This window comes from Abrus precatorius, unplaced genomic scaffold (genome assembly GCF_003935025.1).
Source record: "Abrus precatorius isolate BTA unplaced genomic scaffold, Abrus_2018 Scaffold9, whole genome shotgun sequence".
Classification (NCBI taxonomy): Eukaryota; Viridiplantae; Streptophyta; class Magnoliopsida; order Fabales; family Fabaceae; genus Abrus; species Abrus precatorius.
The window spans coordinates 9,889,945-9,914,389 of NW_020874439.1; the positions used below are offsets into that span (position 1 = coordinate 9,889,945).

The 24,445-nt window shown below is 27.7% G+C and overlaps 2 pseudogenes; both read left to right on the forward strand.

The window, feature by feature from the left end:
* Positions 1–441: 441 nt before the first annotated feature.
* LOC113851572 lies at positions 442–1,048 on the forward strand (annotated as a pseudogene).
* Positions 1,049–1,127: 79 nt separating this feature from the next.
* Positions 1,128–1,789, forward strand: LOC113850761 (annotated as a pseudogene).
* The last annotated feature ends 22,656 nt before the right edge of the window (positions 1,790–24,445 follow it).

Consider the following 24,445-nt stretch of genomic DNA (forward strand, 5'->3'; position numbering starts at 1 on the left):
TTTATTTAAAATTTATTTAAAATAAGACTAAATTAAAACAATAAAACCTGATTGTTAAGAAAATAAACTTGACATTTATAATCTCTATGCCTCTAAAAGTGACAACTTTGCAAAAAAAACTGCGAAATACTGTTTGTTAGGTGTGAGTAATGGAAGCAGAGTAGTGAAAAGGAAAAACTCTTGTACCAATGTTTTTGCATTGAAAAAATAGAAGGCAGAGTAGAGAAAAGAAGAAGAAAGAAGTAGTAATTAAATAAAAAGTAAAAAACTGTTCAATTTTTTCTTTGTTATTCAATTATTTTTTTAAAAAATAAATTAAAAAATGTTTATTATTTATTAATTAAGAATTACAGCTCATTAAATATTATTTATAATATCAATAAAAAGTTAATACTTATTTAAAATATTTAAATTAAAAGTTATTTGCATAGCTACAACATAATGATTACGGGGTTCTGCAAGATTAAAATGGTGGATGAAGCCATGGCTCTATTTGAAGACATGTATTGCAAAGGTATGGTTCCAGATACAGTAACCTACAGTTTTCTTATTGATGTTTTTTGCAAATTAGGAAGAATTTCTTATGCTTGGGAGCTTATTGATGAGATGGAGGATAGGGGTCAACGTGCTGATATAATTACCTACAATTCCTTAATAGACGCATTATTCAAAAACCATCATTTAGATCAGGCAATTGCATTATCCAATAAAGTTATAGACAAGGGCATTCATCCAGACTTATACACACACAATACTTATTGATGGACTATGCAAAGGCGGAAGACTTAAGGATGCACAGGAGGTTTTTCAGGATTTATTGAATAATGGCTATCATCTAAACGTGGCAGCATATAATTCTCTGATCAATGGGCTTTGTAAAGAGGGCAAGGTTGATGAAGCATTGTCCTTATGGTAAAAAATGGAGGACAATGGTTGCAGTCCTGATTTTATAACTTTTGACATAATTATCCGTGCTCTCTTTGAAAGAGATGACAATGATACAGCCGAAAAACTTCTTCACGAAATGGTTGCTAGAGGCTTATTGTGAGATTAAAACTAATGCTTTCCATTTACACTTGTTATGGAATATTTCCTCTAGAAACATAGCTGGCTTGTGGCTCAAAATCATGAGAAATCCAGATGTCAAACTTGAGAAGGAATTCCTTTTCTCCTGCTGCATTCTCTACTTCCCTTCCTTTGTGGGCCTTCCTGATCCAGCAGCAACCACCCTTAAGCCCATTTTCCCAAGCCCATCTAATCTAAGCCATCAACGACAACAATCCCAGCATTCCCACAACAATCTGATGTTGCAGGGTGCCCTCTTACTCTCTCGGATGGGTTCTTTAATGGTATAAAAGTGCATGTGGTGTTACCAAAGATGATGGTGACAAGGAACTGCACCACAGTAGGTACTGCCCAGTGTTTGCAGCATTGTTGTATTCTGCATACTCTTCTACTGCACTTGGCATGGCAGACCATAGCCATAGCCATGCCACATCATCATATGACATGATGCCTATGCTGCCGGATGACTCAGAAACCTGGGAGAATGAGTTGGGAAAGGCTTTGAATGTGAGAGGCTTTTAACTGACAAGGCCTAATGAGACATGTGATGTGTATTATTTTTGTGGCATTAGGCTCCAACCCCCTGATGCATTTTCTCTTAGCCAAAGTGGAGAACTGGTTGGAGAAGAATTGCTTCAGTAGCACCACAAATGTCAATGGTTTCCCTGGTCGGTGTTCCAAGTGCTTAAATAGCCTCTATTTGGTGAGTTTTCCTTGTTTATAAACAAAAAAAAGGTTTTTTTTTTTTTTTTCTCTCGGATATATTTTGGTGTTTTTGCTTTGTTCATTGTGAGTTGGAGTTTGATGGATCTTGTTGAAAATTGAAGAAGATCAATATGGTTTGTGTTTCATCTTCATTCATGCTTGGTATTTAGTAAAGTTGTCTCTTTTTTCTTTTTCTTTTTTCTTTATTGGATGTTGGTTGCTTTTTAAGTTTTTACACAATTCTTCACACGAAAACCTTTTTAAGTTTTCTCTTTTTAAGTTTTTATTGGAGCTTGTGTGCCCCAAGAAAGTGAAAAGAGCCAATAGTGGAGTAGTGGAACACTTTGTAACTCAAGCAAACATTTTGTCACGTTTAGGGAAAATAACATACCCCACTCTAATGTCTTAAAATCAAGTTCTTAAACGAAAACCTTAACATACCTAGAAACTACTAAGCACTTGCAATGTGATCTTAGTACTTAAAAATAAGTTGTAGATTGGATTCTTAGTATTAAGATCAAAGTTGAGTTAGTAATTAGCAACACTGTCTCTCTTTCTCATAGCTTTGCTTGCAAAATAATTGGTTGGGGATTGATCAGAAAAATGGCTCAAACAATATAGTCATATGTGAAACATGCTTTTATTTTATTTTTTATTGTGACAATAGATGAGTAGTGCTATTACTTATTTGTTAAATGTTAAAAGACAACATACAATTTGTCAATTTGATTATTCTTGTTGTTAACCTGACCAAGTCATAAATGACAGTTTTGAGAATATATGACAGCATAATTTGTGGCTTCTTCAAGATTTGCCATTCTTGTTTCTGATTTCTAGTTAGCAGTTTGCAGAAATGTTGTCTCATGTCACTAAAATACTTGCATTTGTTACGAAATCTTAGATTATAATCTAAAGTCTTATGTTGGATGTCACTTTTTTGTTGGATTCTAAAATAATATAATGGAGCATGGCCGTGCTCATCAACACGCCCTTGACAGGAGCAGGTGTGTTGACTGTTGAGGTCAGCTTCGGTGTGCTCCTTTTTATTTGTGTTCCTTTCAAACTTTTTATTGATTTCACCTATTCTTTGCTTTTTTCTGTCACTTTCTTTTATGATTTAACTTATTATGTATTTTGAATGTTGATAATATTTAACTAATAGTTAATTATCATTTCTCAAATATTATTTATAATTTAGATATAAAATATGTATTAGTTTTTGGTTATAACATATTTATATCATATAAAATTCCCATGCATAAATAAGTTCCAGAGTACCAATAGGACTGGTAGGATTTGCTTATAAGATAATGCTTCCTTTAAATATTGTCACTCTTAAGTGTCTTTTACTACTCTCATTTAAGTAATTTTTGTCTAATATATCCCTTTTTCTCTCTTATACCATATTAATAATAGGAGTATTTTACATTACATAAATAAGAGGGGTAATAGGCACATGAGAGTGTCTATTGACACTCCTAAATTTTGATGTTTTTTTTTGTGTGTGCATTTCCATAACTCATCTTGTTTTATTATTATTTTTCAAATATTGATGATGCAAAGAATGGAGTGTCTATTGGTCTAAAAGTAAGTTTGAACTTAGTGACAAATATTTATTGTATAGATGTGGACAAAAATCGTATATTCACTAAGTTATAAGTTGATTTCTTGCATATTAATTCATATTGGCTTTGGCTTTGCACTGCACCATGGGTCATGTACAAGACATTGATTACATAGACTCGAATGTGAACTTATCTGAAAATGGTAACATATTAGATGTTCATATCTTGTTTTGTCCTTTATCATTTTGGTTTGTTGACATAGTATTCTATTATTGTTGCAACGTTATCGGACACTATGACTTGTAGGCATGGATGATCCGAGTAATGTGACTCCCTAAAGGTTTGCATAACAAGACAAGAATAAACTATTACAAAGGCTATTTGACTCAACTAAAAAAAGCAGATAATGATGGAGCAAATGTTGTAGGATACTTTGCATGGTCATTGTTTGATAACTTTGAATGGAGGTTGGGTTACACATCAAGGTTTGGCATTGTTTATGTTGATTTCAAAACACTCGAGATATCCAAGATGTCAGCATATTGGTTCAAGCAGTTCATCGCAAAAAAGAAGCAATAAATAACATGCAGAGAATCTTTTTTTCTATGTTTCTAGTTGTTTCAAAGAATCATATTATGGTGGTTTTGGTTAAGTTAAAGTGTCTTTTCAATTGTAATCAAGTTATATTTTTAATGCAAGTCTTGTAATAAAATGATATTTTATTATATGACAATAATTTTTTTTTATTCAACTATAGTCTCATATTGATTAATATTTTGTTGACTTACATAATTTTTTCTAGAAAATATGATTCCATGTGATGTTTCTTTTTTAAAAAAATTGTTTGATCATTGTCATATTTTTGCAATAATTAAAATAAAAAATTAAAATAAATTCTAAAAAAAGATACATGTTCTTCAATAAGCATACAGATTGAAATTAATCATACATTCTAAAATAAAAAGCTATGCAGCATGATATATATTTAGAACTCCTATATCCTAGTTAAACATATACGTTGGCAATTAAAATAAATTGTCTACTTGAAATATCATCATTGTGACAAAAATGAATACTCAATAAATATTTTTCTTATTAGAAAATAAATAAACTCTATAAACTTTAACTTTGTTAATAGTTAATTATTCAAACAATCACAAAAAAACTCATTAGAATTTTTCTCAAACACAAACCACTTATAATAAAGGATAAGTAATGAATTATTTCATAATGAAATTTCATATTTCATAGCACTACCTATTTATAATGTTTTGGAGGAGGTCAAACTTAATTTGAATTTTTCTTCTCTTATAATGATGAAAAATTCAACTTAAATTTTTCTTTCGTTATGATAGTTTAACTTGGATTTGTCTTCTTTATAAAAAGTTCAACTTGGATTTATCTTCTTTATGAAGAAGAGTTCAATTTGGATTTGTGTTTTTGAAGAAGAGTTTAACTTAGTTTTGTCGTTTAGCAAGTTTAATTTTTAACAATATATATAAATCCAAGTAGTGTCTGATAAGCAATATCAATAAAGAATAAGAAATAATACAAGTTAAGAATATTAAAAATAATAGAAGATTTCAAGGCAATGTATCAATCCCAAAAATGTAGATATGATGAAGGATATGGTCCCAAGAAATCAAGTTTTCTATCAAGTGACAATAAAATTATGTTGAAGGGACTTCACGTGCTTAAGCTCTTTAGCATTGTTATCATATTTACACAAAAATTCCACAAGCAAACTCGACATTTCTGAACAAATAATGAATACTCATTTTAAAATTAAAGAATAGATTTAAAAATAGTATATTCGAGCATGCTGAAAAACCTCAACAGCCTCTTTAAAGGATTTGGCATAATCATAAGGTATTTGGTCACCTTTATCAAGCTTAATAATAGCTAAGATATGTTAAAGAAATAATACATTAGGCATATTTTGAATACGAACCATTTTAACTATATTTATTTAAGAACAGCAGATAGTAAAAGTACTAGTTACCGTTGAACATCCAACAAACCCAATTCCAATTTGGTAGAGAAATATGTACTGTCTTGTTCTCAATATCTATAACTAAAACAAGATACATAAATGGTAGAGACAATATATAATACAGGCCAGGTGAAACATAATACAACTTGAAAAAAGTTTCTTAATTCTATGGTAATCAATATAGATAAATAATTAGGCCGGTTAGTTTTCTACTTTATTACGTTTCCGTCGCAGAATTAACATCTTCCTTGCTATAAGGACTAAGGATATATATGACCATGTAAGTTGTTTATGATTAAAAAAAAAAAAAAAACAGGAATATGAATATAATAAAACCTATGATAGCTATCAACGGACAGTGACTTGCTAGTCTACATGCCTCATTCTTTTGGAAACAAAATTTATATTTAACTATTATAGTTGTTGCTGATAATCTATAACAATAATGTGGAATTATAAATCCTATATTTTTCAAATTTTACACTATTACTAGATAAATGAATTCATTAACTACAAACTGTAAATTCAGAAATAAAATTCACACCTTAGAGCATCTTACTATTACAAGCAAGTGCAAACCCTCTTGCTCAAAAAATAATACTTTTTAAGAGCATTTGACCATAAAGTTTAATAGTCAGTAAAACATTAAACAGTAGAACCAACTAAGTATTCAGAAAAAAAAAATCTTGCAAATGTAGCTTTTTTACTAAGTATTGAGTGCTTCTCCTAGTTGTATCTAAGTAAATAAGGTTAAAAATATATGTGGTAATAATCATTAATGTTTTTTTTCATGCATCATCACTGAAGTAAGTTAAGTTGTAGTCTCTTTTGTATAACAATTTTTTGAGAAAGAAGAATGAAAAACAGGTGTAGTCAGACATAAAAAGGAGTAGTGAGACAAATGTCATTTTGGCACAAGAGAGAAAGTGTCACCAGTCCAAACCAAATATTTTATATATAACCTTTGACTATCAAATAAGCCTTAAGACAATCAATTTTACTATCAAGACGAACCCTGATCATATAAATTCACTTGCAACCAACAAGAGACTTTATAAGAAGAGGAACAAGTTTCCAAATATAACTTGTTTATTTCCAACCGAGAAAGGAGAGAGCGTTATCAATAGACTAAGGAATAGAAATAAAAGAAAAAGAAAATAAACAAGTATAATGAGGAGACAAATAATTGTAAGTTAAAGAAACATAATAAAGAAAGGGACTTTGAGTAAAGTGTATTCACAAAGAGTAATGAGAAGTTTAATCTCAAAAGACAAGAGGTTGAGTGGCACTAAAAGCGAGTTAGAGGAGTGGTTGGTGACAATTATATACCTATAAAGGATGCAAAGGAGTTGGTTTTGTGGAAGCATGAGATGATTTTGCTGAAAGATAATGAAAAAGAACAAAAGCTAAAGGAGGGAAAGCAGACTCAAATACTAAAGTAGAAGGATTAGGTGTAGAACAAAGGAATAGATTAAAAAAAGTGACAGTTAAAACAAAATAGAAAACAAAGAGCTATAGAGTAAAATTTATAACTTTTATGAGACATACAATAGTCAAGAAAAACATATTTGTGAGAACGAGGTAAGAGTTTATCAAGCTCTAGACTAAAGTCATCTCAAAGCATATGGATCTGAAGACACAAGAAGGTAAAGAATGAAGCAACCAGTAAAAACATAAGATAAAGTGAGAAACTTAGTTTTGAAGAACACATGATGACATCTATTAATTAGGTAATAAGAAGTAAGAACATCACTCCAAAGGCAATAAAAAATCTAACTATGACAAAATAAAATGAGCAAGTTTCATGAGAGTTACTGCTAAAAGTCATAATTTTTAAATTGATTAGATAGATATTCATGAACATTATTACATTGCAAATTATGAATCAAAACACGAAATTGAGTTTTAATTTTAATAATGAGTTTTAAAAATAGAAAATAATTCAAAATGATCTTTCATTAAAAATAATTAAGTACATATAGAATAATTATCAATAAAATAACAAAATATTTTGATCCTTAATTAGACACAATACAACTTTAACCCCACACATCAGTGTAAACTAAGGCAAAAAAAGAAGTAGAATGACAATAGACACAACTAGTAAATATTTTGATCCTTAAGTGTACACAATACAACTTGTACATAATTAATTATTGTGTATTATATTTTCTCATGAGTTAATGTAATATAAAATAAGAGTTTATTAAGTTTATATATACTTTTTTTTTATCTTTTTTCTACTTATTTTTATTCTATATTATTTTTTCTGGATGAGTGATGAGAAGAATTTAAACATATTATATTTTTATTAATTATAAACACTCTCCTTATTGTCTCTAAACTCTATACCTCCAGTGTATTTTGTAACTATTTATCCATTTTTTGTACATAAATCCTTGTGATAGTTTCACGCAGTTTCAGTAGTTCTCCTGCTTCCACGATAAATTCTCCCATTTGTGCCTCATAAAAAGAACTAGTGGGTTGGTGGATCATTATCCTGATTATATAACTTTATAAGTCTTTCCTTTATCTTGATAAAGATTTTGCTGCGGATTTTCCCACATTCCAATCATAAAATCGTGCTTAATAGCACTTCCAAACTAATTCCATATTACTCATCACTGACTCATGATCTCAATAATTATATCATTCAACAATTCATCGATGACATATTCATCATTTTCAGACATACATTCATCACACTTGTTCAACTATAATATTATGCTTTTTCATCATATATTTCATATTTACACTATATAATCAGTTAACTAAATCATCGAACATATAAATATTAGCAATCTTTCTTCATTAATACTCATTACTCATACATACATCATCAAAATTGGTACATAAACATATTCTCATGAACTCAACATATAACTCATATCATATAATGATAGAATAGAGCTCATTTTACCTTATAATGAAGATCTAAATGAAGGTTGCTGATCAAGAATGTCCTAAAATAGCACTTTGAGGGGTTTTATCTGAAAAGGAGGGGTGAAAGTTGAGAGAAATCAGAAGGACGTGAAAATGGTAGGAAAATATGATTTTTCATTCAGAAAATCCTTAAATACCCTCATAATTGCGACATTCTCGCTACAATGAGAGATTACTCATAACACTCTTCTCTATAGTGAGATTCTCTCTCACCACAGCGAAACTATCAGACAAAATTACACTCTGTTTTCTGCACTTTTTGCTACAACGAGGGATCTCTCATCATAGCAAGAATGCTCCAGAATGTTTCATTTTCACCTCCTCTCTTTCGCTACAGCGAGAATTATCTCGCTACAACGAGAGACTTACAGTTCTAACACTTCAGAATTCTCTTAACATACTCTCACATGCATATTTATCATAATCATGTAATTTTAATTAGTATAAAAATAGGGATGTTACAACCTACCTGTTCAATTATTACGATAATGACCTTCTTGGGAGGCCGACTCGCGTCACCTTTGAGCGACAAAGCGAGTTTCGGGTGTGGAAGCTGCTGTAGACTCTAGGGATCTCTATCTCGGATCGGATGACGATCTCGATTCTAAAGACCTTGTGGAGATAGAGAGATGGCATGGGGACGACCAGTATCATCTTCAGTCTTGTGGATTATAGACTGATCATTAGGACTTGTTATATTTTATATATTGTAAATGTTGTAAATGAGTCCTAATGTATTTTGATGTTATATTTTACAAATGTCAACCCCTTACAAATTTATGAAAACAATGTATATTAATGTTATTTCATGTTTCCTCTTAATTTGTTTAATTTTTATTACCTTGTTATCTAAATTTAATAAGTATGAGTAAATTGAATTGTATTTTGTGAGTAAAGGAACTTAATTTAAACTTTCCTTTCTAAAATTATTGTCCATACTACTTTAAATAAGATGAGGATGTTGCATATAAAGCCTAGCCTATTTTCATTCCTAGTTAGAGTTTAGTCTTTAAAATGTTTAAGAAATTAGGATTTAGTTCCTTAATTTTCTCTTATTGAGTGTACAGAGAGTCAACTCATTACTGCCAAGTTATTTATTTAATTTTGTTAATATTTTATTATTTAAAATAAATGTTTATAAATAAATTTCTAAATATATTTTAAATAATTACAAAATAAATCCTTCTTTAACCTTTTCTCCTCTTTTTCAATTATTCTTAACATTCTTCTCTTGTATTTCTTCATCAATGGCTTCCCAAAACCCAGTGAAAGAAGCATAATAATGTTTAATCAACTTCTCTATCACATGCCTCTTGCTAGGGGTGACAAAATGGACTTAGACTGACGGGCCAGCTTGCCTAGCCTACCAAAATTGACAAGCTGGACTAAATATTATGGATCCACCTAATTCAGTCTGTTTTAACCTACTAAAATGTGGGTTAATGGTGGACTAGAATAGATAATTTTGTTATTAATAAAATATTAATTTTTATTATATAAACATATTTTTTTATTATTTATGATCATTTTTTAATTTTTTTTAATTAATTTTCGATAGAGGGGTCCGTTTTGACACCCTACCTGCTGTCACATAAACAATTATTAACTCACCAAACAAGCTACACTGGAATGAAACTTTTAATTACCCGTGTATTTAAAGAGATGCGAACAAGCTACCCGGGATCGATAGTCAACGAGAACACAATCTGCAACCTTTGTTCATCGTTGCAAACATTTAGCAACTGCTGCACAAGATAATTCCCAAAAGAATCCATCATGAGTTCCCCAACAATATCAACGATTCCCTCAAACACCGCACACATGTTCTAATAGGTTCCCTCATCAATCAAGCGCTGCAGAAAGCGACAACCTTTTTGATCCTTTGCCATCTTGTACATGTGACCTTGCACATCGTCAAGAGAATAAAAGTTCAGCAGCATGGCAAGTGTGAAATCACTACCAAGAGTGCCATTATTCTCATAAACATTTCCAGAAGGATGAGCATGAGAAAAGTTCTTGGGAACGCTCTCCCCCACAACCTCACCACGTGGACTAGTCCTTCTACAGCCCCTCAAAGAACCGATCTTGTTGTCAATGCAGTGTTTTACATCTTTCCCTTGTATGATAATATTATTGTCACATCTAAATATTGCAGGGTTGAAAGCACGTTCAATGTTGTTCGTAAAAGCCCTTTCCTTTTCTGCACTATAAAAATGCGATGGAGCATTGGGTTTCAAAGCCATTCTAGGGTGTGTCATTTGTGAGAGCCTAAATAAATCAGCTAGCTTTAGAATCCACTCCAGCTCCGAGAGCTTCTGAACCCATAAAACGATCACAGAGAAGCTAATAGCTACTAGTCCCCTGTTGCTCCTTCTTCCTCTGTTCCGCAACGTGATGATACATTTGATTAGCATCATCGCGAGGGAGGGAAGACTCAAATGGGGTGCCAAAAGTGTTACCTTTCCCAAAACACGCATTGGTAACATGCTCGTATACGAGGTTTTCTAGTCTATTGAAACAAGAAAAGGGGGCCTCAAAGGGACATGCATCGTATTCCTACTCCCTAGTTTAGGTTCCATTGAAGATCACGAGGGTCCATCATTTAGAGATAGATAGAGATGTAACCTGGAAGAGCCTGTGAGTCGCCCCCTTTTGATACATTAACCACCGCCACTGTCTCCTAAGCGTCGCCTTTGTCCCTCGATCCCACGGCCAGGTCCTCCGCCGTTGCCACCGATGACGATGTGGCAGTAAAAGAGATATCTAATTTTTAAAATATTAATATTTTTAGAGATTTTTTTAAAAATATTTAATTTTTCTACCTAAGCAAGTTCTTTTTTAGTTAGGCAGGATATGACTTCGATATTCTCACGTGGAAGTACATTAGAATAGAGTTAATGAAAAAATAAATTCTAACTTCTTAAAAATTTTTAAAATTAAATCTTTAAAAAAATTATTTTATTCAAAAAGATATTATTTTTATAAAAAACAAAAAAAATAATTAAGTCATAACAAAATCAGCAATATATATTATGATAAAGATATTTTTATTAAAATTTTAATGTTTTGTATCTCTATATTTAAATAAACTATTTAATATATTTTTAATAAATAAAAAAATTATTTTATTATTATTAGTTTAATTGTTTCAACATGGTATGAGCCAAAAATAATAAATTAATACATTCATAAAAATTTAGTAATTAATTACTAATTCTAATAATAAAAACTTAAACCAATGTGACTTTATACATTAAATGAGAAAATTTCAGATTTTTAGTATTTTATAAAAATATTTAATAATAAAAAGGGAAAAAAACTATGAAAAAAAGGATTCAAGTATTAGAGAGGAGAGAATTTTTCTGAAAAATATAAAAAAGAGAAAGATATTAGAAGAGAAGAAAAATAAAAGTAAATAAATAAAAGGTTTCAAAAGTCCGAGTAAATATTTTATTATGCATTTTTAAAATTTTGCTCTTTGACATATTTTTACTATAAGCATATCATATATCTATTCAATTATATAATATTCTTAAACCTCTTCATCACAAAAACTTCTACCTCAACTGTTCTTTTCCCCTTTTCTTTTAAATCACCACTTTCAACCTCCAAAACAAAAAAAATAAAATTTATCATTCTTTTCTTCTTTGAACTATCACATTTTACTATTTAACTTTCATTCTTTTTCTTCTTCTCCAAATCATCATATACCATAAAAATACTTCTATTATTTATTTTTTATTTTGCTCTCTCTCATACATAAACTCATTATTTAAAGAAAGTTTTTTTTTTTTTTATCATCTCTACATCAAATCTCTACCATATTTTTTTCTCTTGAAAAATGTAGTTTCGTGCTCCTAAAAACCTTAGAGCTTAGATTCGAAATCCTAAAAAATTTTGCAGTTTTTATGCCTTTTTTTTTTTGCCGATCTGGTGGTCCAAATTTCTATTTTTTTTTTTGGATTAGTCTAATGGTCCAATTCGCCTACTGACTTTTTTTGGGCCGGTTTGGTGACCCAAATTTTTGTTGACCTTTGTTTGGGCTACTCTTATGGCCCAATTTTTGCCTATTAATTTTTTGTTAACTTTTTTATTTAATTTATTTAATTATATTTTTATTTATTTCTTTTTTTAGCATCATTGTCCTTTATTGTATTAAATAATTTTACAATGTTTGTGCAATTTAGTTTTATATTCATGTTTTACTTTTTTATGTCAAGATTACTGAATTATATTTTTTAATTTATAATATTAATGTGTAATTTCTCTATCACCATGTGTTATAATTGATAAAGTTTATGTTACATAAGTTTTTTGTAATATAAATTTATAATATATTTTTTTAATTAATTAGATAATTATCTTAATAATCAACCAAAAAGCGTTTACTTTTTAATTACTAATATATTAATCAATTAATTTAAATTGAAGTTATTTTATTAATACAATGATTTATAATGCTAATATATAACAACTTTACCTTTATATGTTATAAATTATTAAAACATATGTGTACAACGTTACCTTAAGTTTATACACCATTAGTATAAAAAAATATTTTTAACCTTTAAAATTAATTAATTATATGTTTTTTATTTAATTAAAATTTATCATCTCTAATATTTTAATCATATTAATACAACGATTTATAGTATTATTATATAGTGTCTTTACTTTTATATGCTTTCAATCGTTAAGACTCTTATATACCAACATTACGTTTAGTTTTATATAATATAAATTTATCAACGAAAGTTTTAATCTTTTTTATTAAAAAATTATATTCTTTAATTAATTTAAATATATTTATTTTTTCATTGAATAAGATTAATTTAATATATTAAATTTTCTTAAGTTATATTTTTAATTTTAATAAATTAGATAACTAAACTTTTGTTTACTTAATTTTATTTTTTATTTTATTACATAAATTTTAGTAACGCTGTAATTTATATTGTCTTCGATTGTTCAATAAATTATAAGAGATTTATATATAACTTACGTTATCTTAAATTCTCTTTTAATATGAATTTAAGTATAAATTCAAACCATTATTTATTTATTTATTTATTTACAAATATTTTAACTATTTGTAATATAACTATGTGATCTCACTTTGTTTTCTTCTATATTACTTATATTGTAAAATATATGTATAACTGTATTATCTTATATCCTAAATATTACAATTTTATAAAAATATTTTTAATCTTAAAATAAATTTTTTTAAACTAAATTTAATTTAATCAACCAATTTCATATTCTTTTAGATAAAACTACTAATTTTGAATTCTCTATTACACATTAAAATATGTAGAGGCGAGAGCTAAACTGTTGAGTCAAAATATTTTTAAAAATAAATTTTTTCTTTCCTAAAATATCAATTAATATTTTAATAAATAAATTTTTTTCTTTAAAAATAAAATAGCAACAATTACTATTTAAGGGTTAAATAAATATTTTTAAAATTGAAATAAATTTGCATAGTTAATTTTAAATAAATATTTAAATAATTTTTTGTTTCAAAAATCATAGTGTTCTAAAAAATTTTCTTTAATAAATTTTGATTGCGACTCTTTTAATTTTTTTTAAAAATATTTTATTCCTAAAAAATGTTCTTTCTTAAAACACTTTTACCTTACCTTGCAATCCTTGATTGTGATAGTAAAAAGGAGGGGAAAAAAAAACTCAAATCTAAAGCTCCAAAAGAAACAAAATATAATGAAATATCAAAAAGGTTGAAGCGAGTTTTGAAAAATTATTAGATTAATTATAATGAAAAAATTTTATTTTTATTTTTTGAAAGAGTTTTACTTTTCCTTTTAAATTTTATTTACAAAAATTAAAAATTCTTTTTGTATTTTATTGTGTTTCAAAAAAAAAAATCATACAAATGATAAAAATAAATGGGTAAAAAAATGTGAGAATACTATGTAAGAAAAAAACACACAATCAAAACAGTAAAAGGATAAAAAAAATTATTTTCTTTGTATGTTTTTGTTAGATATATTATTGCATTTAGAAGAAAAACCAAAAGACAGCAAAAGTACAAAAAAAAAAAAAAAACTAACACAGCAAAACAAAACAAGAACAATGATATAAAAAAAAATAATTTAAATCTTACATAATGATTAGAGTTGTTAGAACAGGTTAAAGTTCTAAGCCTTATCCTACTTAGCCTCATATATAGCTTTACTTTTTTTAAAAGTTCTATGGTTAGTGAGTTTATTTTGGCCCTAAGTCCTAATATGAAGAAAATGATGGAATAGAGTAAGAGTTAGGGGTAGGTTAGTCCACCTATTTTAAAAATTAATTAATAATTATTATATCATTTATTTATAATATTTATTACATTATTTTATTTAAATAAATTAAAAATTACATTTTAAATAAAAAATTAATTTTAAAAGTATAGAAAATAATTATTTAATATATTAAAAATTTTATCATAAAAAATAATATTAAATATAATTATGATATTAATATAATTATATTATAAAATTAAATTAAATTTAACTTTTTGTGTTTGTGTAATTTTTTTAATTAAATTTAATATGGCACATTAATAATTTATAATTTTAATAAAAATTAGTAATAATATTTTTAACTAAATAAAAATTAAATAATAAAATATTATTTTATAAAATAATATTTAATAATTATTTTAATAAATTTAATCAATTCTTTTTCTCTTTGATCAGACTAGTATATAGAATAAAATCAGAAAACAAACAAAAAGTACTGAAGAGATGAGCATTTTTTCTATTATCATTTTTTAATCAATAATATTTTATTTTAATATCTTGCTATTTTTTAATATTTTATTTTGACATATAATGAATATATATTCTCTAACTACTAGACGCTTATTTTAGGTACAAACATATATGAAATATTTTTTAAATTTAATAAAAAATATAAGAAATGAATATTATCTTAATAGTTATTTATTTAAATCTATTGAATAAAAAATATATAGATAAAAATTTATAGTTAATACTTAAATAATATTTTAAAAAATATTTATAAAATTATATAAAAATTATTATAATAATTTAATAATTATTAATAATGCAGGTAAAAATTAGAGATTATGTAAAATAATTTAATAATAAATAATTATATTTTTATTAATATTATTTAATAACAGAAATTATTATAAATATTTAATATTATACAAATTTTATTTTTCTTTATTTTTTAAACAATTTTATTACTCTACAAGTTTATAATAGAAAATATTATATGAAATAAACATTTTTAATAGATACTCTATTGATTATTGCAATCCATATTAAAAATTTTTTAATTTAGATTCTCTAAAAATTGATAAATTTTTGTAGCCCATAAAGTCCTGATCATAACCCTAACTCACTGAATTTTTTGGGTCCATGGAGCTTTTAATTTGTTGAGTACTTTGACCTTGACTCACATGAGATAGGGTTGAACCAAATGGTTTTTTGATAGTTATAATGATGATGCACTTTTATTAGGTTTTTTCATCTTTTTAACCTTTACTCTTCATTTTTTTTTTTTTTAGTTTTTTTTTAAGTTTTAAGTTGTGTTATTTTTTCTTTCTCACACTCTTTGATAATGTTTTTCTCATAATTTCTCATTATGCTCTAACTTTCTCCTTTCTTTTTCTTTCTCTTTCTTTTTCTTTCCTTCCCTTAAAACATATCCTCCTATATATAGTTTCTTTATTTTTATATTTAAAAAATCTATCATCTTTATAATATTTATTTTTCGATAACCACCGATTGATTTTTGTCCACAATCCTATCAATTCTCCCGCAAAATCTACCAATTATCTTTAACCATTTTCAATTCTTGTAAATCAGTTTTTATCGATTAACCCACCCATTTGAACTTCAAAAAATCTACCTATTTTTAATTTTTCAAAATTTAAAACTTGAGTTTTGAATGCTTTTCAAATAAGTTTTTATTTATTGTCTTATCCACTCCTAACCTATAACAAAAATTTAATCATAAACTTTATTTTTTAATTTTAAAATTTAATTTTATTATTTTAAAGTGGACTCGAATAAAATTGATTATAACATAATATATCTCGTATAGACACATTATGTTAAAGTGATTTATAGGTGAATCTAGATAAATTTTTGAGAAAATAAAAAAATAAAATAGTTAAAATTTCTTTCATATGTTACCATCAACTTATGACTCTAATGTTTTAAAAAAAAAATCTCTTTTTTATTTTCAAAGCTAAAGTGTATAAGTTAATTTTAGCTTGTATAAAAATAATTTATTTCATTTTTCAATTTTTTATTAGTGCTTATTAAAAAACCGTTACATATCAAATTTATTTCGTATATATATTTTTTCATTTTACCTCCTTGAATAATTCCTTTGGCTTTTGCCTGTATATAATGTATGCCATAAGTATGTAATAAAAATGTTATCTTAATGTGTTTCTCGATGCAAAGCTAATTTCACTTAATTAAAAATGTAAGCATTCTTATATAATTTAGTTTCTTTCCGATCAGCTAAATATAATATAGAGTACAAGTTTTTATTACAAACTGAAAATAAAATAATATAATTTAATAAAAATATACAACAATTTTGTTTCGACTGACCGGAAGTAAAAAAAATATTAAAACAGCCTTTTGATTCAATTTTGAAAATATTTAAAAATTATTTTATTTATTATATTTTAATTAAAATATCATTTAATTTTAATATTTTAATAATTTTTATTTTATTTTTTATATTTGGATAATTTTTGTACAATGTAATTCAAATAAAATTAATATATAATAGATTCTAGGTAAATATATTAATAATAAAAATTAAAAACTTGAAAAAAATAAAACAAATAATTTGCAATAAGATAAAGAATATTCATATTTAAACCCTTTAAAATAATTAAAAAATGTAAAACAAGTATATAGTAGTCGAACAGCAACAGGCTATGCAGCAATGGGAAATTATACAGTAATAATTATGAAATGATGGGCAGAGAGGTAACCTAATTTGGTTGGAATCAGCTTTATCGATAAATGTGTTTGAGAAGACAAAAGAAGAGACCAAAGGCTGATCAAATAATTTTGCACAGCGAAAACAAGTCCTCTCACTGTTTTGGGTCACGGATCTGACACCACTGCTTAGCTTAATGCGTGCCTCAGATTCCGCCCCTATCTTCCTCTCTCTTCTTTCCCCCCAATAGAATGCAATGAAAACCATGCAAACCCCTCATTCATATACCAAATATGTACCTACGCCTCTCCTTATTTTCCCTTTTCTATTAAGGAAATTATTATCTTAGATCTTAATTAATTTTTTAATTTCATAAATATTTACTTTATTTTAATTTTCAATTTATCTAACTTCTAGTACTAGTCAACTTGTAAATTAATATGTGAAATTACCATTTAATGTGTCCCAAAGAGTTTTATTAAACATCATTAATTTATTAATGACTAAGTCTTGGTAATTTTTTTAAAAAAATTAAAGATTAAAATAAAATATTTATCTTAGGGTCAAAGAAAACTAGAAACTAAAGTTTTGATTTACTCTTCATCTATTTCTATACTCTCTCCACATGTATGGTGTTCTTATTGGGATTTACATCCTGGGTTTTAATAATAAAAGGTTCTATTTATATAATAGTTTTATGCAATTAATTTTACAACAAAGCAATAAATCAGAAGAATTTATAAAATGAGTAATGTGATACATAAAAATAAATTATAATATAATATAATATAATTTATAGAAAATTTCGACACTTTGCTTAAATCCTCTGAGATCACTATAGGATGCATTATAAGCATTGAAACACAATAACAAGAAGATAATTTGTTCACAAACAAACCATTATGTATGTGGATCTTTTTTGGCTAGACGAGTAAATTCTAGTTATTGGAGAGGTAGTATTATACTCCACTTCTGGAGTGATGAATAGCAATAAAAAAATAAAAGTAAGAATAATGTTATTTCTATAATATTTTTTTTATCACATTATTTATCTTATTGTACTCATTTCTCTCTCTCTCTCTCCTTCCTATAGAAGATGTTATAAAAATTAGCATTAATTATGAAATAAAGACAAGGCTACAGCGCCAGCGTGAAAAAACAAATCATAATCAAATTGTCCATAAATCTAGGAGAGGAAAAGCGCATCATCTCAACAAAAAGTAACAAAGAAATACACATAATTTCAATACAACTAAATTTCAAATAACCCAATCAGAAATTAAATTTGAACTCGTTTTTCCATGGTGATGCACAAAGGTAGAAGGCCAAGAAAGGCAGCCAAAAATAAGAAATAAAAATAAAGGATAACATATACACGAGGCATATACGTAATTAAATGCTTATTCCAACAATACCATATAAACACTATCTATATATAAAAGAAATAGGTGAGTACATACAAATAGAAAAATATAGTACTTCTTGCTATACATTTCTAGCCAAAAAGAAAGGTGGAAAATTAATTGTGCTAACGATTACGATGATAAAAAAAAAGAAGAAGAAGAAGAAGAAGGAAGACTAACAAACCTCTCACCGATAACAAACAATATTAATGTTAAACTATGAAGATGAGAACAACTACAATAACATTGCTGCTACAAATCCCATCATCTACTAGCTAGCTAGCTGTGTGGATCATTTGTGCCGGAACCAGTATCATGCTTCTCTCTTACCGGTTTTGAATAGGGTTTGGACCACTTGGAACTTCATGAGCTTTGGCTCCAAAAACTTTACCCGCATCTCCTGATGAACTATAAGGGTTCTTGGTTTTTTGAGGGTGCATGTTTTTGGTAGAGATAGTTGATTCTGATGATTTAATGGGTTCTGAGGAAGCCATGAGAGGTGGGTTTGGTATGTGGGAAAAATTAAAGAGGAGGAGGAGAATGAAGTGAAAGGTAAGGAATTGGAAAAAAGGGCGTGCATTTGAGCTGGCTTCGAAGATTGGTGATGATGATGTTTTAGGTTGTGCCATGCAATTTGAGAGAAAAAATTAACCACCCCCCAAAGAGCCCACAATCCATGAACCAGCTAGCACCAAGGGTAAGAAGGAAAAAAAGAGCAACTAGCTAGACTAGACAGATAGCGAGAGATAAGGAGGAGAAGGAGAAGCTTCAATGTAAAAGGTGATTGGAAAGGTGGTTTCGAAATTCGATGCACATTTGTCTCGGAACCAAAACCAACTTAACATTTAAGTTTCGTGTGATAGGTGTTGGCGGCAGATTACCGAATTTACCAAAGTGACCATGCTATTAATTATGTAAACATAACTAATGTTAAGCTAACCCTAATGTTTTCAAGGAATTTTTTTTTCAAAATAATACTAAAAATACTAATAATAAGATCTTATATATATATATATATATATATATATATATATATAAAGATATTATTATTTCGATTTTACATTTATTTAACTTATATTTAACTATTAGTAATATAATAAATTATAATTTATTAAATTTATACCAGCGTAAATATATTCTGCTGTTATATATATATATATATATATATATATATATAATTTTTTAGGCTTTCACTATTTTTTGACATTAATAAATTAAGATGAATAAATAATTTCTTACTTACTAAATGATGAGAAGGTATTAATTTGTACATTAGTGTTAATTTCTCACCACCTATCATAGGTACAACACTCGTTGTGCTTGTTTATGTAAATGTTAGAACGGAAGTTGTGTGATTTTCGAGATAAAGCAACTGAGTTTTTTACGAAGTAGGAAATTTTTTACTTCAAGCCAATGGAGGTTCTAAAGAAAAACCAAATAAGCTGATTAACCTGTTGCTCATCTCATATTTTGTGGACTAGATAATATTTAGTTTGTGCTGCAAACAAGTTAAACTTAAAAAATCACTTCAAAATTTTATTCTACTATTGAGTTAGAGCAATATCTATAATTGATTAAAAAAGCACTTCAAATTCATTTTTATGATGCATTCAAATATAATATATGTTCCCTTAGCTTGATTATTTAATGGATTATTTTATGAATTGACTATCTTGTAATTGAAATATGTATCAAAATCAAGAATCTTAAAAGGCAAAGCAGTAGGCACAAAATGGAAAGAAGACAATGAGGTAAAATAAGTTTTGGTGTACTTATTCTTCTTTGGCCGCTTGCTGAAGAATTCTTTCTTTGACTGGGAGAACCCTAATATTCCTTGATTAGTTAACCTTTTTCCTTGCAAACATTAAGGTCTTAGAATCACCTTTTCAGGCGCGTGGATTTTACAGTCACACGAAAAGTCTTATAATTATATTTTTATATTTGTAATTTAGTTTCAATTCGTAAAAGAATTCAGATATCAGGTCCGAGCTTGAACTTCAATTGGTCAAATTTTTAACAATTGGACTTTTGTTCTCTTTTATTTATTTTTATCATTAATTGGAACACAAAAGGAATCTAGCTCTTGCACAAGTGAGACACACTACATATGGTGTGAAAAGAATTCAATGTGTTTAAACACAAAGGAGGTATTCTCAGAAAAGGAATACTGATTTGCTTTGTCTTTAAGAATCGAATAAAATATTTCTTCCAAAATCAAATCCTGCCACACTTGTTCTTTTTGTCTCTTTTCCATTCTTTACATGTGATGAAGAATGGTGGAAGATAAATATTCCATTACATTGATTTATTTTGAATATTTCATGTAGAAGGCCTTCTAATAATAGTGTTTATCATAAGAAAATAATATGAGAATTAGAGGTATCAAAATGTTTAGAGTTCAACCAATTATCAACTCAAATAATTTTATAAAACGTATAAACAAGGACAGTAAAATTATATCTATTTTGTCCCAGACTCGGTCTAATTAGGCTCATCCTACGAGAGATTAATTAGGCTGGACCACTCACTAGTTCAAAACATTTCAAATTCAACTACTAGCCTAAATTGTACTTGACTCAATATCTAATCTGCAACTAGGCTTGCCCACTTTGAATTTGCACCCCTAATAATGAAGGTCACTGATAAATCAACGAGATGTTTATCAAGAAAACCTACAGAAAAAAATGGACTTTGGTAACAACAGATGATAAATGGAATTAGGTCCCGTTGACAGGGCTCAACGAAAGAGAACCAGAGAGAGGACAGATAAATAAATAAATAATTTCGTTTTTTTAATATATTTTATAATTAATTTTTATTTTGAGTAAAACTTAAACAAATTTTTCATACAAAAAATACGTACGAAAATTGTTGGCATGATTTTTAATACATGTCGAATTTTTTCTTTATTTAACTTAACTCAATATCCAATTACACCTTTATTCATTAAAATTTTGCCCGAAAAACTTTCATACTCTCTAATCTGCTCTAAAATGAATATGGTGTGATATATGGATACTACACCATATAATTATCATTTATTAAGAAAAGTTATTAAATATTATAATAATCTCTGTTAATATATTTTGGTAACAAAACTTTTGTTATTTATACTACTAACATATTAATGTTCTATATTAATAAAAAAACCGATAATGTATATTGATTAACAAATCATATTAACATTTATTATTATGATGTATCCTATTATTAGCATTAATAATTTAATTTTTTTTAAATTATACTAATAATAATAATTTAGTATTATATCTTAAATACATAATAATATATTTATTTTAAGTTTAGTCCCGGGTTGATGGAAAAGGACGGGTATAAATAATAGGATTCGTTGATTTTTTTCAGAAATATTTTCTCAAATTTTATTTGACGTAACATTTAAACAACTTAGCTTCAACAATGCACGTCATCTTCTACATGAACAGAAACACAGACTAAATATTTAGTACGGCACATGAGAAAAGATTGTGTCCTTTGACAATGGTTCTTGATACTGTGTTTACGGTAAAAAATGACAGTTTTATAAATAAATAATTTAAGAATAATATGAGAATTGAATTAGGTCTTCTTTAAGTTCTTTTAAGTGTGTTGTTAACGTAATAATAAAATTAGTATTATAAAGTATAAGATTAAATGAAAATAGCAATTAATGGTCAAACAGAAGTAGATATTTTTACATAAATGTGCTAAATAGGAATTAAATTACAGAAAGAAATAAGCAACAAACTGGAATTAAAATGCAGAAAGGTAAATATGCAGGAATGTACACGTACGACTCCTCACAACAGCGAACAACGACCACAATGAGTCTCCTTGTAGCTGGTGTCTGGTGCGGTGCAGGGTTTCAGCGTGTAGAGATTTTAGGTGCGGGTGTTAGGGTGCAAAAAATCGTCCTCTGTAAAGTGACGCTTTGGAGTATTTATAGGCAGGAGGACCACAACCATTCTCCTCTTTTTATGGGCACTTCTTAGTAACTACCTTCAACCGTTGATGCCAATTATCCACGATTGCTTGTGATCGTGTGTTGGTTGGGGCTTTTTTCGTAACTGCTATCACCCATGATCTCCTTTACTTAGTGATAAATGTTGATGACTGTTGGTAACCGCTTTTGGGTTTTGCAATGACTTGATTATTAAGACTTTTGTTTTTCTATCTTTTTCCAAGTATTTCTGGGAGAAATCTAAGAGGTTCATTTAGTGTTATGGCCTTATAATAATTTCTCATTGACTTCTCTTTTCGACTAATTCTGGGGTTTTGAGAGCTTGTTTTGGTTTCGTGAACTTAGAATGTTTTCTTTGCTCATTCCTGTTTTTTGAACAATTCTGGAGGGACTTTGGATCTCAACCAAGTTTATGGATTTAGAATATTTTTTGACCACTTCTTGTTTTTCGAGCAATTCTAGAGGGACTGAAGCTCAACCAAGTTTGTGGACTTAGAATATTTTCTGACCACTTCTTGTTTTTCGAGCAGTTTTGGGTGTCAGGGACTTGGAAACTCCTCAAAACTCCTCGAAAAAGCCATCAGTTTTGTGGAGTTAGAATATTTTCTGACCACTTCCTATTTTTTGAGCAATTTTAGGTGTCAGGGACTTGGAAACTCCTCAAAACTTCTCGAAAAAGCTATTAGTTTTGTGGACTTAGAATATTTTCTTGTCAGTCCTATTTTTTGAGCAATTTTAGAGAAAAATTAATGAGGTGACAAAAACCTCTAAAATAGCTCGAAATGTGTTTTTTCTAATGTGAAACTAAAATGTCTTGGATAACTTTTCAATACTTCTTAATTTTAGACATATTTTTAGGTTCCTTCCTGACTTTCAAAATTTTGTTGAAATGTAGTTTTCTTTAACATGATTTTTAACTTAGAAAATTTTTCCCACCTCAAACAGCTTAATTCAAATTCATAACTCTATCAAACATAAGAGGAAGTTATAACGTAAATGGCCGATGCTTCTCTTTGGTCGCCATGTTTTTGTTTTTGAGTCATTTTAATATTAATTTTAAAATCTAACAAATTTCAGCACAATTGATAGATGGGTAGAATAAATATACTAACAAATGCACAATCCTAACAAGTGGAAACCTAAAATGCAAGCAAATGAGAGCAACGGACACTAAAACAAAGAATGGGCATATGAAAACATTTAATCGTAGCTTTGTAGGAACTAAAGAAAAAGCACAGAGAAAGTGTATAACCCATACTCTACCAAACATATTTGTGTGCCTTTGTCTCTGATATTACTTTCGAAGATGACAGAACAAACATGTCTTCAATGACAGAGTGTCGGGTCCCCACGGCCTTTCCTTGTTACAGAGATACGAAAAGCGATGGTATATATATGAAGGGATTTCTTTATTGATTTCATCATTCATTTGCCTCTTTCAATGACAACTTCGCATACACGTATTGCTTTTAGGCTTTACACCTTACTCCTTTTTTCATTACACTTGTTTCAGTTGAGAGGAATCGGAAAGATAAAAATAGCATCAAGGTTTAAATTAAAATATTCATATCTTTTCAAACAAAAGATTTTATTTTATTTACAGTTATAATTAGTAAAATTGTTACGTTAATTAAAGTTGTTCGCATTGTTATTTTAATTAGTTTGATTATAACTTGATTTAGTATATAATAATAATAATAATAATGACGACGACGATGATGTATATACATTTGCATTGTATTGACATAGTGAAATATTCAACTTTTTTCTTTTTTGCTTCATTGTATGATATCTTAGGTTCTGGTCCTTCTCTAGTAATCTCATTATTTTTTAGAAAGTTGACTTCTTGTTTTATATTAGCGAACTCTTTTTT